The sequence below is a fragment of the Panicum virgatum genome, chromosome 8N (assembly GCF_016808335.1).
Source record: "Panicum virgatum strain AP13 chromosome 8N, P.virgatum_v5, whole genome shotgun sequence".
Taxonomy (NCBI): Eukaryota; Viridiplantae; Streptophyta; class Magnoliopsida; order Poales; family Poaceae; genus Panicum; species Panicum virgatum.
In genome coordinates this window covers 24,587,133-24,602,566 of record NC_053152.1, presented here as the reverse complement: position 1 = coordinate 24,602,566, position 15,434 = coordinate 24,587,133, and the positions used below count along the sequence as shown (strand labels likewise).

At 48.4% G+C, this 15,434-nt stretch overlaps 1 long non-coding RNA gene across 1 annotated transcript; it reads right to left on the bottom strand.

Moving 5' to 3' along the window:
- Positions 1–113: 113 nt before the first annotated feature.
- LOC120686134 lies at positions 114–1,354 on the bottom strand. Its single transcript, XR_005679991.1, has 3 exons — positions 1,233–1,354; positions 631–686; positions 114–337 (listed from the first exon to the last, which is right to left on the bottom strand). It is a non-coding gene; the product is annotated as an uncharacterized LOC120686134 (long non-coding RNA).
- Between the last annotated feature and the right edge of the window lie 14,080 nt (positions 1,355–15,434).

Here is a 15,434-nt window from a genome sequence, read left to right as displayed (position 1 = left end):
TATATGATGTGGCGATGTCTAAGATATGACGTGGCGATGTCCATTACGACAATTTAATTCGTCATAAAATATTTAGTAGCCCACAAGGTCCGTGTAGCACAAATAATCACATATAGCACAAATACCAGCCCATGAAGGCCATATCATTTTCAAATACCAAATCAAAATATTCACAAGTTGCCACCAACAATAATCACATATAGCACAAATACAATATCCTAGTTTGCTAGACATAGAAATACAGGCACATATATGTGGGAAGTCATAGGGCCAAAATCATGCGTTTTTTACTTCATTGGAAATCCTCCACGGTCTACCTTGTTTTGAAAGTAGCATCCTGCAGCAACATAAAACAACATGAAGTGAGCAATTAATTCAAAATATCAACATAAAATTTGCAGGTTAGTGAATCACACAGATGGATTTTTTTTCTTTTTATGTGAAATATTACTTGAGATGCGCCCAGATTCCATTTGGAAAATTTCACATCAAGCTTACTAAATTGTAGTACTAAATAATACGCTAACTATTTAGGCTAACTAATATACATGCAAAAGTGGCACCAGGCAAGCAATCAAGCAAAGAGGATGGATGCATGAAAGTCCAGTCTGAATTATATGGTAAGCTCACCTAGAATTAGGCAGAGCTTTCAATCCAATGCACTTCTTCATCCAAAGTCAGGTTACCTGAAAAGAGCATAGCTGCAGGAAACATGAGAACTATAGAAACATCAAGTTGTTAAAATACAACAAATCAAAACCAAAGAGAAAGAAAATTAAAAGTATTGATCAGCAAGGTCTCATATTCTGTTTGAAAATTTGAAAATAAAAAATCATGCACTGTTTACAAGACTAACGATCTAGACAACACCACTGAATGAGCAGCAGGGCACTACTGAAACTAACTACAATCTCACCAACTGCTAGAGCTACAGGAACTTCTACTAAAGGCAAACAAAGAAGAAACGATAAAACATAGGAAAACAGTAATTCGAGGCAATGTAGTTACATTCGAGGCAGTATAATGTTTATACTGGCACATCTGTATAGTTGACATATAAATTCAAGATGCGGGAAGCAAGTAGCTCACTAGCAGAACAAGGATTCAAGCGCACAGATCATTGATTTCATACTAATCCTATACGACTAGGAGAATCCAGCTACACACATCAAGAATTAAAATACGAGAAGCCCTGCTACTACTCCACTAGCAGATCTAGGAAACAATGCAACCTTGCTCTCGTCAGTTGTTACAGATTTGGATGTTGGCATTGTGAAAAATTATGCGCACGAACTAGCTAGTGAAGGAGAAGCAAACAAACACCAAGGATTCTCCATAACACACTGCAAGTTGTAGGGAGAAACGTTGGAGGAATAGCCTAGCCCATGAAATTATTGGGCCTCTTGCGGCAGCCCGAGAACCTGATTGCAAATCTTGTACTCGCTAGGGGGCCGGGAGAAATTACCACCTCCGGGAGAAATTACCACCTCCCTCCCCTCCTATATATAAATGACCCTAGGGGTCAAGAGGGCTCTCTCTCCTCCCTCATGAGCATTTTTACTCTCTTGAGTTGAGCTCACTCGCTCTATTTTGGTGCACCTTTGGTGCCTTCTCCCTCTCTGTGCTCTAGCTTCGGCTCAAGCTTGCTGCTTGGCGGAGTCTTCTCCCCAACAGTTGGACGCCCACCTTCGGCTCAAGCTTGCTGCTTGGCGGAGTCTTCTCCCCAACAGTTTGGCGCCCACCGTGTGTTTGGCACGAAAATGACATGGCAGAGTCTTCTCCCTAACAGTTTGGCGCCCACCACGTGTTTGGCACGAAAATGAAGCCCACGAAGACCACACGACGCTTCGGCTTCGCCGGCTCTAGTTTCGGCTCAAGCTTCCTCACCCTTCGGCTCACAAGCTTAGGCTTCGGCTTTGCCAGCTCTAGCTTCGGCTCAAGCTTCCTCACCCTTCGGCTCACAAGCTTAGGCTTCGGTTTCGCCGGCTCTGACTCTTCGGCTCGCAGACTTCGGCTTCGCGCAGCTCAAGTTCGGCTCTGACTCGTTGGCTTTACGCGGCTCATCTTCGGCTTCGACCCACATGGCTCCGGCTTTGCGCGGCTCATCATGAGGCTTCGGCCTCGCGCGGCTCAGCTTCGACATGATAGCTTCGGCTTGGCTTCCGCGTCAACAATGGCATGGCTCCGACTTCGTCAAGCTTCGATGTGATGCGGAGATGGTGACCTTCGGCTCCAACACCATGGAGCTGACTGGCTTCGGCTCCAGCTCCGACATGAGCTTCGGTCCCATCATCGACCAGTGCCTTCGGCCCATGGCATGGCTTCAGCCCATGGCGATGACGGCCACCATCAACCCATCTCTACTCACGGTACGTCTATGTCGCGCGCAGCTTCGGCCCAACATCGCACGCGACGAGCTCCAGCCCAGCAGACAGCCGCTTCGGCACATGTGCTCAAAATTCTACAAAAATGCTGCGGGCGGGGATCTCTACCTACGATTACTGGCCAATTCCAAGGCCTCTCATTGTGCCACGTCACCTGAAAAAAATCGGCCGTCCGATCGGGCCATCCAACGACCAGAGGAACGGCCTCCGCCGTCTCCCGAGCCCAGCCGCGCGCGCACGCGCCGCTACTACCCCGTCCCCACCGCAGTGGAGGTTCCGCGTCGCCCTTGAGCCCCACCGCCGCCGTGGAGGCCGCACGCCGCCGTCCGTCCGCCGTTGATCCGCCGCCATGCGCAATCGCCACGGCCGCCGCCGCGTCCTCGCCGGATTCGGCGCCCGCGGAGCCGCCGCCTGCGGAAGGGGAGGGGAGCCGCCGCCAATGCCAAAGAGGGACTGGGATAGGGAGGGGCCGGCGGCACTCGGGAAGAGGGAAAGGAGGCGAGCGCGGCGAGATGGCCCACCACCACCTGCTCGTCCTCGGCACCTCGCCCTTGCTGCCACCGCCGCCGCGGCAGGGAAGAGAGAGATAGAGAGAGAGAGAATGGGGAAAGACCGAGGGAGGGAAGGGGCGCAGGGCACCAGGGCGCCGTGTGCAGCCCGCGCCCGCGGGCCGGCTGCCGCCACGGGCCCCGCGGGCCGGCTGCCGCCGCGCGCCCTGCTTGCCGCCGCCGAGAGCTCGCTCTTGGCCGCCGCCAAGAGCTCCCTATTGATAGTGCCCATCCCCGTCTCGAGCTCCCCCTCCCTTCCACTCCTCCGACAAGTGGAGGACCGTCCCTCCCAACCTTGGGAGTATTGTCGGTCAAAACTCATCGGCGAGAAGCGACAGGCAACACGAAGAGCCGGGAGGCCGCCGGGGCGCTAGCTGGCACCGGTCCCTCGGTCAACGGCCCAGATCCTGGCACGCGTCGACGCTTTCCGGAGATGCAGGGCGTTCCGCCCGACCTATACCCGATCAGGAAGGCGCGAACGTGCTTTCGACGATTTGCCTGCATGCACAAACACGTGTAAACATTAGTCCGAGTCGTGGTCGGCTCCCCGGGACGACTCTTGCATCGGCTTTAAAGAGACGATCGAGTCCCGGTGTCAGATCAGATCTGCATATCCGGATATTAATAGATAAAGCAAATAACTGCAAAAACAGCTTCAATTAGATCTAGCTAATCCAATCCACGATGGTAAAAGCTTCACTGCTAGATCAGAACATCCTACACATAGTTAGGCCTAACGAGCGTAATAGATAACCAAACCTTAACCAGAATAGAGGCCTAAGAATAAGCGAAAGCCGATTCCCGGATCAATCCCTATTAAGATCAAGGCAAAGCATCTAATACGTCGCCGGATCGTCCAACCCGTTTGCAAGGCCTAACCTAGTAGATATTAAGCCGATTCTTAAGTATAAGAACAAACCATAACAGATTAGATCTACTAGATAGAAAAGAAGTAGGGTGTTATCTCTACACGACTAACTCTATGCAATGAGAATTAGCGTAAGATTAATACATGATCACGCAGAGATAACATGATATTCATAGATGATAAACAACAAGAGCATGATAATTCTACTAAAGGTCATGCTACGAACATCAGGATAACTAGCACTACTCGCCATAAAAAATGCTTCAAGTACGAGTAATACCAAGGTAAAAGCAAGAATAATGCTGCTCTGATCGCAAGAAGTGATCAGGGCAGCATGACGCTTACTTGGATGAAACCCTAGAATTAGGGGTGGCGGTGCGCCGAGAATTGTTGTTGCGAGACGTGATGACGTTCTCTTTTTCATTAAATGAATAGGTACATATTTATAGTTTAGATGACTTGACCCGTAAGGCAAACTCTAACTAACAAAAGGAAACAAAATATAATATCTAAATAACTAACTAAATCTGGACTCCTGCCTTCCGTCAATCTAGATCTTCATGAAGCTTCCAGATATCAGCAGAAACAATCATGGCAGATCTTATTGTTTCGGCAATCCCCGTCGACTCCGAACGTATCTTGACGTGATTCCAGCAGCATCGGGAACCCCTGCTGCGGGGTTGGGCGAGGCAGACCTCCCACGCAGACGTCGGCTGGGATCGGCCGATGGCCGCATGTAGCACGTCAAAGGTGTCAACGAGTGCAGCCTCTTCCTACAATCCAGCTTCGTGAATAGACTTCAACATGGATTAGGCCCGTGATCCCATCTCAGCTTGACCCTTGAGTGCCCAATTATCATTGTATTTGGCCAAACTTATGATATAAGCCTGACTAAGTGGACTCCTTTACCGTGGGCTTCTTCTGACATTTGGCCTACCAATCCTGGTTAAATTCTAGCGATAACACATGCCTCCCAAGTTTGGCCAAATATGACAGAATCTTCTAAGCGCCAGCCGTAAACCAAATAAGAACATCATCTCCTCAAATTCTCTTCTCATGCCACTGATGGTCTTGCCCCCCGAGCCGATAGATCGGCTATTAGCCAACTGACTTTGTGACCGATTGCTTGAACCGTCCTCACGCCTTCCTCTACCAATCTCAATGTTGTTGCAGACCGGTCCTAGTTTTCATATTCCATGGATGGCACTGACTTATGTGATCATCCTCGTGCTTCATCATCTCAGCATCAACACACACGGCCTCTCCTGCAAAACAATCACTTGCCGAACTGACGCTACAAAGATCATTGTGAATCGGCTAAAAGCTGATGAATCATATTCGGTTAGCCAAACAGTCCACATAAACCAAACCATCATCATTGATAAAAATTTCTTCCCCCCCACAAAAATATGCTATGTCATGCAAAGAGTGAGTGTGAAGCTTCCAGGTATGTCTCAAAGCATTTACAAGTGCTAGCATGTATATACAGTGAGGGTATAGCATAAAGACACCGCATAGAAAAGCTCAAAAGAGTTTATCTATATTAGAACATGAGCAAGCAATTTTTAGGATTTTCAAAATAAAAAGCATCACCACTTAGCCCAACCAACTAGTACATTAAAACATGACAAGCAAAAATCAGCAAGTACCTACACTAGTGAGCTCTTTCTGATACAAGGATCTTTTAACAAGCTTGATTACTCATGCCCTCAGATCTTGCAGGTTAAAACATATTGCATTTGAAACTCAAACAAGCCTTTTGTTCTGTGCCAGGGGTTATTTGCTTCATCAGGCCACTTCTTACCAACCAATGCTAAGCCTAGGTCCGTTGAACCACCAGAAGCTTAAAGCAAGGTTTTGGTCATTCACAGCTTAGTCCAAGTTCATGCTAAAGTGCAATAGCAAGCAGTCTCGAACTAGATCAGTGAGACAATACAAACCCACCTAGATCTTTTCATTATAGCATAGCATGGACACCATTCAGATTTTAATGTAATTTAGCACAAGATTATCATATAAGCATTGAGACTCGAGCTACATAAATGATTCCAAGAAAAGGATATAGCTACCAGGCATGTACAAGATAGTAAAAGCAAAGTCAGCCTACACATACTAGTAGCCAAGTAAAGCGGTGACCATATTTCAGATTTTAAAAGAATAAAAGCCATGCTCGGTATCAGATATTCAACATATTCAAATGAGCCTAACCACACATGGTCACCAGCATCCACACCTCAAAATATATACACGAAACACAAGTAGAAGCTACTAAGCATACAAGGAAGCTAGTGCAAGTGATAAACACATATACTGTATGATGATGCAATGGTGGGTTTGAATATTACCAATCAAATTGGCTGTTGACGAGCCGATGGTTAAAATCCCGTCTAGGTCCGTACTTGCCATAATGCATTCTCATCACAACTATCAGCTGTTAGAAAGCCGAACATCTAAAGTCCAATCAGCACATCGCTATCATAGAGAGATCCTAAAATGCTCTGTCGGCGTGGATGAAGTAACCGATGTTGATCGCATCGAAGGAGCACAGAAGCTAAATCAGCCGCCTGATGTGACGAATGCCTTGATCCTCTATCCGCGGGGGTCGGGCAAGACGGACCCATCCGCAGGGGTCGGCAAGGCGGACCCGTCCGTAGGTGATGAATGCCCTGACCGTAAGAGCTGAATTCGCCGATGTTGATTTGCTAGATCGGTTGATGTAACAGACACTCCCACGCCCACGTGGGAGTAGTTGTAGCCGATGGCGAAGAACGCCCTGACCCCGTAGGAGCCGAATTCGCCGATGTCGATGGTGTCACAGGAACAGGAATAGCCGATGATGATGACGATGCAGAAGTACTGTTGGCCGCATCGATCGGCTAATGTATCAGACACTCCCACGCCCACATGGGAGCAGAAGTATCCGATGTCGATGGCCGGAACTGCAGAGTCGGGCGAGGGAGCGGAAGTAGCCGATGGTGAAGAAGCTGTAGGAGCACCGGCGGTAGTTCTTCAACCAGACAAAATTTTTTGTATGGGTCTCCATATTTCATCACCAAATCTCCGCTTATGCCCCCCGAGCCAGATCCTTCATGTATTGGAGGAGATCGGCTCTCCAATCAGCCGTGCCCAACTGCAATATTTCATCCTCGTCCAACTCAGCGCTGCAAATCATGTGAGACATAACATAATAAAAAGGGGCCGGTGGCCTGCATCGGCCGATATTACTTCACTATGAACCGGAGAATTCAGATGTTTTGCCGCCGATTGCTAGAATCGGCTGTGTTTGTGGCTGATCTGCCCATTGGCCCAGACTCGGATGTTAGCCATGCAGCTAATTTGTTTGGCTACTATTTCTTTTGACTTTCTTTTTCTAAAGGCGATGCTGGTGCACCGGCTTTTCTGGGCCCCGATGGCATCGCATCAGCTGGGGCCGATCGCTTAGATCGGCCACTATAGGGCATGATCCCATAGAATTCATGAAGCCTACTGGGACATCATGTCGTGCCGCGTCTTTAGCTCCTACAGCTAGGATCAATCTGCAGGCTTGCGCTTCCAGACCAAACTGCGCCTTGACCGTAGGCTTGGTATTTCTGAGATCTCGTTGAACCTTTCCAGCAGCCTGAAGGTAGTCCTCTTCGGCTTGTTTAAGACTGCGCAGGCGTTGACCCTGCGCTTCTGCGGCCTCGACAGTCCTCCTGGGCACCACCTTGGCAGGTGGCATTCGTCACGGTGCTGGCTATCATCGGCATGTTGATCATGCGCTTGTTGCCGATGACGCTTTGGTGGTGGCACCCGCTTCGGTGGTGGCGACGGCGGCCGCTGATCCTGGAGAAGAAGAGGGCGTTGATATGGCGAGGAAGGAGCACGTTGATGTTGTAGCGAAGGTGTTTGCTGGCGAGGTGGTGAACAGGCGCAGTGCAGGCGCTCGAACACCGATGGCTTGTCATGCCACCCTCTGGGAGCAGAACACTGTGGGCAATCGTCGGGGGTCGGGAGCCTGTCCATACCTTGGTTCCAGTAGAAGTGGAAGAACGGGCACTCCCAGTGCACCCTGATTCTTCCGTCATCATGACAGGTGCGCCCCTCATCGTGGTGCCACTCGCGGCGGGGGCGTTCTTCTGAAGGCACGGACAGATCCATTCCGCGAAGAGCCGATTCAGGATTGCCGACAAGTTTGATCCCCCCAGTGCGGGTCCATGCATAGTTCTTGAGGACTCGCTCTGCCAGGTCTGCCATGTCCTGGTCATACCTCCACCTGTGCTCGCCTGTGAGGTCCTCCAGCGTTGGCGGACCCGATCTTCTCTTAGGGACAAAGGCTTCCTTGTCTTCCTTGTCGGCCTTGGAACCAGGCAGCTTCAGAGGCATGGTGTCGATCGTTCATGCCGCCATCGAGGTCTGGCTATCAGATCGGCATGCCAGAATGTGTTTATTCTGTGAGGCCTGTGGATAAGACCAGCCTCAACCCGTTTTTGTCGCTTCGATCCGATCACAGTCTTCCAGTGCAATCCCTGAGATCGTCTTTTGTCCTTCCGCGTCCCAGGCGTTCATGTCTGCGAGCGAAACCTCACTGGAGTCATCTGTACGGACCACCTCCACTTTGTCGCCATCCCATTGAACCAAACACTGGTGCATTGTGGAAGGAACACAACAATTGGCGTGAATCCAATCTCTCCCAAGCAGCACTATGTACGTACTCTTACTGTTGACAATGAAGAACGAGGTTGAGACGGTCTTGCAGCCCACTGTCAACTCCACATTGAGGACGTCCTTTGCCTCCGACGGCTGCCCATTAAAATCATTGAGCATTACGTTGGTCTTGATAAGGTCAGCAGCAGAACGACCCAATCGGTGCAGCACTGAATACGGCATCAAATTGACTGCGGTGCCAGTGTCGACCAACATCCTGTTCACAGGCTTGTCATCGATGAGACCCTTGAGATATAACCCCTTCAGGTGCTTGTAGCTTTTCTCCTTGGGCTTCTCAAAGATGATCGGTTGCGGGCCAAGATCCAGCTGTGCGACGGCCAGCTCCTCCGGATGAGGCGCTCAAAATTCCGACGGGAGCACAAATACCATATTCACATCAGCCGACAGTTTCTCATCGGCTTTTAAATGCTTGGGACGCCACTCCCTCCTTGGAGGGTGCCTTGCCACTCTTTGCGGGCGCCTAACTTGCCCTGCGAGATCCGGGCGCGCCTTCCTCAACATGTCGAGGTACCTTGCTTCCGCCTCTTCGAGATTGCGTAAGCACTGCACTCTGTGCTTCTGGGAGCGACTAAGTCCGTCAGGACACCATTGTGGACGATGATACTTATCCTCCCCTTCAGGCTCAAGATCATCCCTGGATGGCTGCTCAACATGGTCGTCGTGACGCGCTTTGGGCTCCAAGCGCCGGAACACTGACGTCTCGCCTGACTGGCGTCCCCGAGGTCCTGCACTCCAGGCAATCATTGATAGTAGGCAATCGGCTCATGCCGGAATTCCAACAGTACCTGAAAAACGGGCAATGCCAGTGGTCGCGTATAGCCTGGCGCCTCCCCAGCGTTCTCCCCGTGTGGTGCTCGTACTCCTCCTCTTCCGATTCATACCGGCGACGCAGCTTGTACTGATACTCGTATTTTTCAAGAAGCCAATTGGAAGCTTTGAGTTGATTGTGGATGTGACGCACTTGTTCTTCAGTAATATGTTGCTGCTCCGACTCGTCTTCATTCTGGGGCCGTTTGCCAGAATCGGCCTCTCTCCTCTGCTTGTCACGGCGGTGTACGGGTCCCACCATGTTAATCTGGAACGCAAAATTATGTCCCTCAGGTCTAAGATCTGCCAGCCCCACCACGTTAGCCTGTGGGAATGGTTGACTGTCAATCTTCATCGTGTGTTGGGCCAGAATTAATCGGCCTTGCTCAATAGCCGATTGAATCTGCCGATGTAGCTCCTTGCAGTCATTCGTGGCATGGGTGAACGAGTGGTGCCACTTGCAGTACGGCCTCCCCTGCAGCTCTTGCGTCGTTGGCAGCTTGTGATTCTCTGGGAGCTTCAACTGCTTTTCTTTGAGCAGTAGATCGAATATCTGCTCTGCCTTGGCCACGTCAAAGTCAAAGCCCTTCACAAGCCCCTTCTGTTTGACCCACTTGCACGGGAAGGGGTTTGCCCCCCAGGTCCACTCTGCCACAGCCACTTCTTGTTCCACGCCAGAATCATCAGAATTATCTGCTTAGGCCATATTCACATGGTGCTTGAATTTTTCCTGGTACAGCTCAGGGTGATAGTGTTCATACGTCGTGAGCTTCTGCACCAAGTGCGCCAGAGAGGTGAATTCCAACTGAAAAGTCAGATCCTTGATGAGTAGCATCGATTCTTAACCTCTCTGAAGCGCTGCACGTACTCCGACACACTTTCCCCTCGCTTCTGCTTGACTTGGGCGAGGTCGGCAATCTCGGACTTCAGTAGCCTCTGAGTGATACTGGGTGTGGAACTGATCTTCCAGCTGCCCTCCAAGTGCGGATCGAATCTCGGGCCAATGACGTGTACCATCCAAAAGCTGAGCCCGTGAGAGACTGGCAGAATAACCGGACCCTCAGAGGATCCTGATACTGAAATCATCCCGAGCTGCGTTAGGTATCGGCTCACATGCTCGATGGAGCTGGCCCCTTCTGACCCGCTGAACTTGGTGAACTCCGGGAGCCGATACTTGGGTGGCAACGGGATCAAGTCGTAGTCGCTTGGGTACAGGCTTGGAATAGCCGATCAGCCTTTCTCTTGGGCAGAATGCTGAACTGGTCCCTTAGTATTGCGCTGATCTGCTCCACACTAAGAACTCCTGGGGCCGAGGGCTCAGCACTCGGCCTGGTAGCGTACTTCGCTAGCCATGCTTGTTTCTCCGCATATGCCCCTGAAGCTCCTGTACTCACCAGCTGTCCCGCGCGTGTTGGGTTGATGTTGTTAGGTATGTACACGCACGTGTAGCCATGCGGGATCTCCTTAGGCGGCTCGCTCAGGAACTGGCCCTCCCCAGGATCACCGCCGATCTTGTAGACGACATAGATCGGCGAACTCTGCGGTCCTGGAGTTGTGAGCGAGTATGGCATTGGCGGCCTAGACTGAAGTGGGGCTTCTCCACTGTGACTCCCCAGGATTGGTCCCTATGGGGAGTACTGGTTCTTGAGCACCTCCTGGATGACGTGATGTGCCACGCGCTCGAGCTCATTCACTAGGCTTTCTGAGTGCCGATGAAGCGAGTGAGCCACCATGTTGTTCATCTCCTGGCGCAGGGCTCTGGTGCGCTCCTATGACAGTATGGACAGGTCGACGTTGTCGAGAGCGCCTTCGGGTGAGAACCCTTCCACCTGATACCGTGGCTGCGGGTCCTCTCGAAAGAGCCGATGAGATCGGCTTCGAACTGAGCTTTGACCTCATCATACTTCTGCTGGTGTTCGGGGGTCAGCTCTTCAGTCGTGACAGGGTTGGTGGCCGGCGGAACCAGCGCTTGGTTCTGAGGTCCAGTCATCCCGGCGGTGGACGTTGTTGCTGATGAAGGTCCCACCGGGCGTGCCAGAATGTGTTGTCGGTCAAAACCCACCGTCGAGTAGCGACAGGCAAGACGAAGATCCGAGAGGCTGCCGGGGCGCTGGCTGGCACCGGTCCCTCGGTCAACAGCCCAGATCCTGGCACACGCCGATGCTTCCGGAGATGCAGGGCGTGCCACCTGACCTATACCCGATCAGAAAGGTGCGAACGTGCTTTCGACGATTTGCCCGCATGCACAAACACGTGTAAACATTAGTCCGAGCCGTGGTCGGCTCCCCGGGACGACTCTTGCATCGGCTTTAAAGAACCGATCGAGTCCCGGTGTCAGATCAGATCTGCATATCCGGATATTAATAGATAAAGCAATTAACTACAAAAACTGCTTCAATTAGATCTAGCTAATCCAATCCACGACAGTAAAAGCTTCACTGCTAGATCGGAACATCCTACACATAGTTAGGCCTAACGAGCGTAATAGATAACAAAACCTTAACCAGAATAGAGGCCTAAGAATAAGCGAAAGCCGATTCCCGGATCAATCCCTATTAAGATCAAGGCAAAGCATCTAATACGTCGCCGGATCGTCCAACCCGTTTGCGAGGCCTAACCTAGTAGATATTAAGCCGATTCTTAAGTATAAGAACAAACCATCACATATTAGATCTACTAGATAGAAAAGAAGCAGGGTGTTATCTCTACGCGACTAACTCTATGCAACGAGAATTAACGTAAGATTAATACATGATAAAGCAGAGATAACATGATATTCGTAGATGATAAACAACAAGAGCATGATAATTCTACCAAAGGTCATGCTATGAACATCAGGATAACTAGCACTACTCGCCATCAAAAACGCTTCAGTACGAGTAATACCAAGGTAAAAGCAAGAACAATGCTGCCCTGATCGCAAGAAGTAATCAGGGCAGCATGGCGCTTACTTGGATGAAACCCTAGGATTAGGGGTGGCCGTGCGCCGAGAATTGTTGTTGCGAGACGTGATGACGTTCTCTTTTTCATTAAATGAATAGGTACATATTTATAGTTTAGATGACTTGACCCGTAAGGCAAACTCTAATTAATAAAAGGAAACAAAATATAATATCTAAATAACTAACTAAATCTAGGACTCCTGCCTTCCGTCAATCTAGATCTTCATGAAGCTTCCAGATATCAGCCGAAACAATCGTGGACAGATCTTATTGTTTCGGCAATTCCTGTCGACTCCGAACGTATCTTGACGTGATTCCAGCAGCATCGGGAACCCCTGCTGCGGGGTCGGGCGAGGCAGACCTCCCACGCAGACGTCGGCTGGGATCGGCCGATGGCCGCATGTAGCACGTTGGAGGTGTCAATGAGTGAAGCCTCTTCCTGCAATCCAGCTTCGTGAATAGACTAGGCTTCATCATGGATTAGGCCCGTGACCCCATCTCAGTTTGACCCTTGAGTGCCCAATTATCATTGTATTTGGCCAAACTTATGATATAAGCTTGGCTAAGTGGACTCCTTTACCGTGGGCTTCTTCTGACATTTGGCCTACCAATCCAGGTCAAATTTTGGCGATAACAGGGAGCAGCTCGAGCTTCTGGGCATGGTGGTGGTGGGGAGATTCCTGCGCGACGAGGTCACACACCTTGCAGGCTGCTTGCTCGGCAAAACGACAGGGACAACGAGAGAGAAGAGAGATTGGATTTGATTTTGCTTGGCTATGGAGCGGCGGAGAGGATAGATAGCAGGCAACGTATCCGGTGGAAACCACCGCCTTCGTGAAAACCTGTGTAAACCACGACAAAAAAGTTATCTAAATTTATCAAAAAAATCACACATGTAGATAATATGATGATACACAATCTTATAAAATATTTTGTCCAAACTCAAATTTTTTTGTGAGATATAAAAATAACAAATTTCTAACAAATCATCTAAACTGCTTTCTGGCTTGAAAATATTTTTATATCTCACAAACGAAGTCGAGTTTAGACAAGATATTTTGCAAAGTTGTGTATCATCATATCATTTACATGTGTGATTTTTTGGTGAATTTAGATGATATTTTTGTCGTGGTTTGCATGGGTTTTCACGAAGACTTGGTTTGCACCAGATACGTTGCCTAGATAGCTGGCCAGATAAAAAAAATTATTACGACACAGTTCTACAAGGGGTCTGTATATGTGGATAGAAAGTGTCCGATATTTTCTTTCGACGCCCGAGTCCAAGCATTACTCCAAAACTACTACCTCCATCTCAAAATATTTGCATTTCTAGATTTAGATATGTATACTAAGATAGTATATGAAAAATAACACTTTTACCCCTAAAAAGAGCCTCTCTTCTGTTATCACCAGAAACACCACGCATCCTTGCTGCTCGAGACCTGGTTTGTACTATTTATTTGTATTATTTGAAACTTTATTTAAAACATGGAAGAAGGATGTAATTAGGTTGATATAAAATTTTTTTAAAGGTTGCTACGTATGTAAGACTATTTGGTCAATTTATTCTCTCCATTTTTTTGGTTTGGTCGCAGGTTATTGCTGCACTAACTGTTAGTAGGTTGAACAACCTGTGTAGTCAAACAACTGTATAGCATTAACATGTAAGGATGTGTTTTTATTTTATACATGCATGAGATTTTTAAATGTGTGTCGCAGGCTAAGCACTTTTTTGGCCATCAGGGTCATACGGGACCCGGACACCTATAGAGTAATAGGGTGATATAGCATAGTACAAGAGGCGCCAGATATACAAATAGTACTTGACAAAAAAATCTATTGGCTGTAATAAAAGGACAAAACACATACCCTCCGTGTCAACCGATGGGCAAAATAGTGATTATTTTGCGAGACACATTTAAAAATTCTATGCACAGATAAAATAAAAATACACCTATACATGCTAATGCTACGCAGTTGTTCCACCATACAGGTGATCCATACACCAATTTGTCTCACATACGTCGGAACCTTAAAAAATTAAAGAGCCAACATAAATACGTTCTTCTAAAAATTAAAGAACCAACATAAATACGTTCTTCTCCCATTTATCAAATTAAGTTTCCGAACATATAATCAAATGGTATCTCGCGCAGCCTGCGCGGCCTTTCTAGTCGATCCCTAAACCTGGAGCTTCGGAGGTACGGTCATCAACCAAACCAACCACTTCGCTTTGTTGGTACGGTCTGCTTCATATTTATTCATAAAGCAATACCTTGCCTACATGGTTTCACCAATGCGCAAAATCAGCTTTTATTGGCTAAGTTTTCTTTACCGCTTAGTCTGGACTAGGAAATGAAATTCACGCAGTCTGCACACGATGAACTCATGCCTTTTCACAGCTTCGCCATATCTCGGGTCTGGGAAAGCTTCCACATCACGGTGGCAAACAAAAGCACCGGCATGTGACACTTGTTAATTCCTTTACAATTAATCAATTCGTTAGTTGATTCCTCATACTATCATGACTTTCAAGGCATCTTGTCAGCAATAAAATATCTCCAGAGTGGACTAATTTAGTTTATTGTGATATTATCCTATTTTCACTCAGACTTAATAAATTATTAAATGTTGGCTTCGGCACTTAAATTTTATTGAGCTTCGGCACTCAATAATATGTGTCCTTAATCGTAAGCAATATATGTTTGCACTAACAAGTTTTGCGGATAAATTCTGGCCGTTATACTGCAAATTAGCTTCGGCTTTACCAAAGGGAGAAAGTCCTAGCTCGAAGTGTCTCTTGACTCCGGTGCAGCTATTATTTAATTGAACTCCGGCAAGTGATCTTCGCTCTCCATTTTAATATCAGAAGCAGCAGACAGGCTTGGCAGTTGTGGGGCCGTTTTGTCACCACCATCAATATTTGAGCTTCGGCAATAAATCTTTATTATGTACAAAAGCTATCTGGACTAACTATGCAGAGAAAAACTTTTGGTTTTGTCTTTGCTGATTATGGATGGGTTTCGGCATCTCCCGGATTATCGAGTTTCTTTGCCTTCACAATTATTGGGCTCCGGCATTTCCACGGCCCCAGCAGAGCAGTTTGGGGGCTTCGCAACAACCATATTTATTGGGCTTCTCTTCCAGCAAATATAGGATTTATATATTATATATTTTG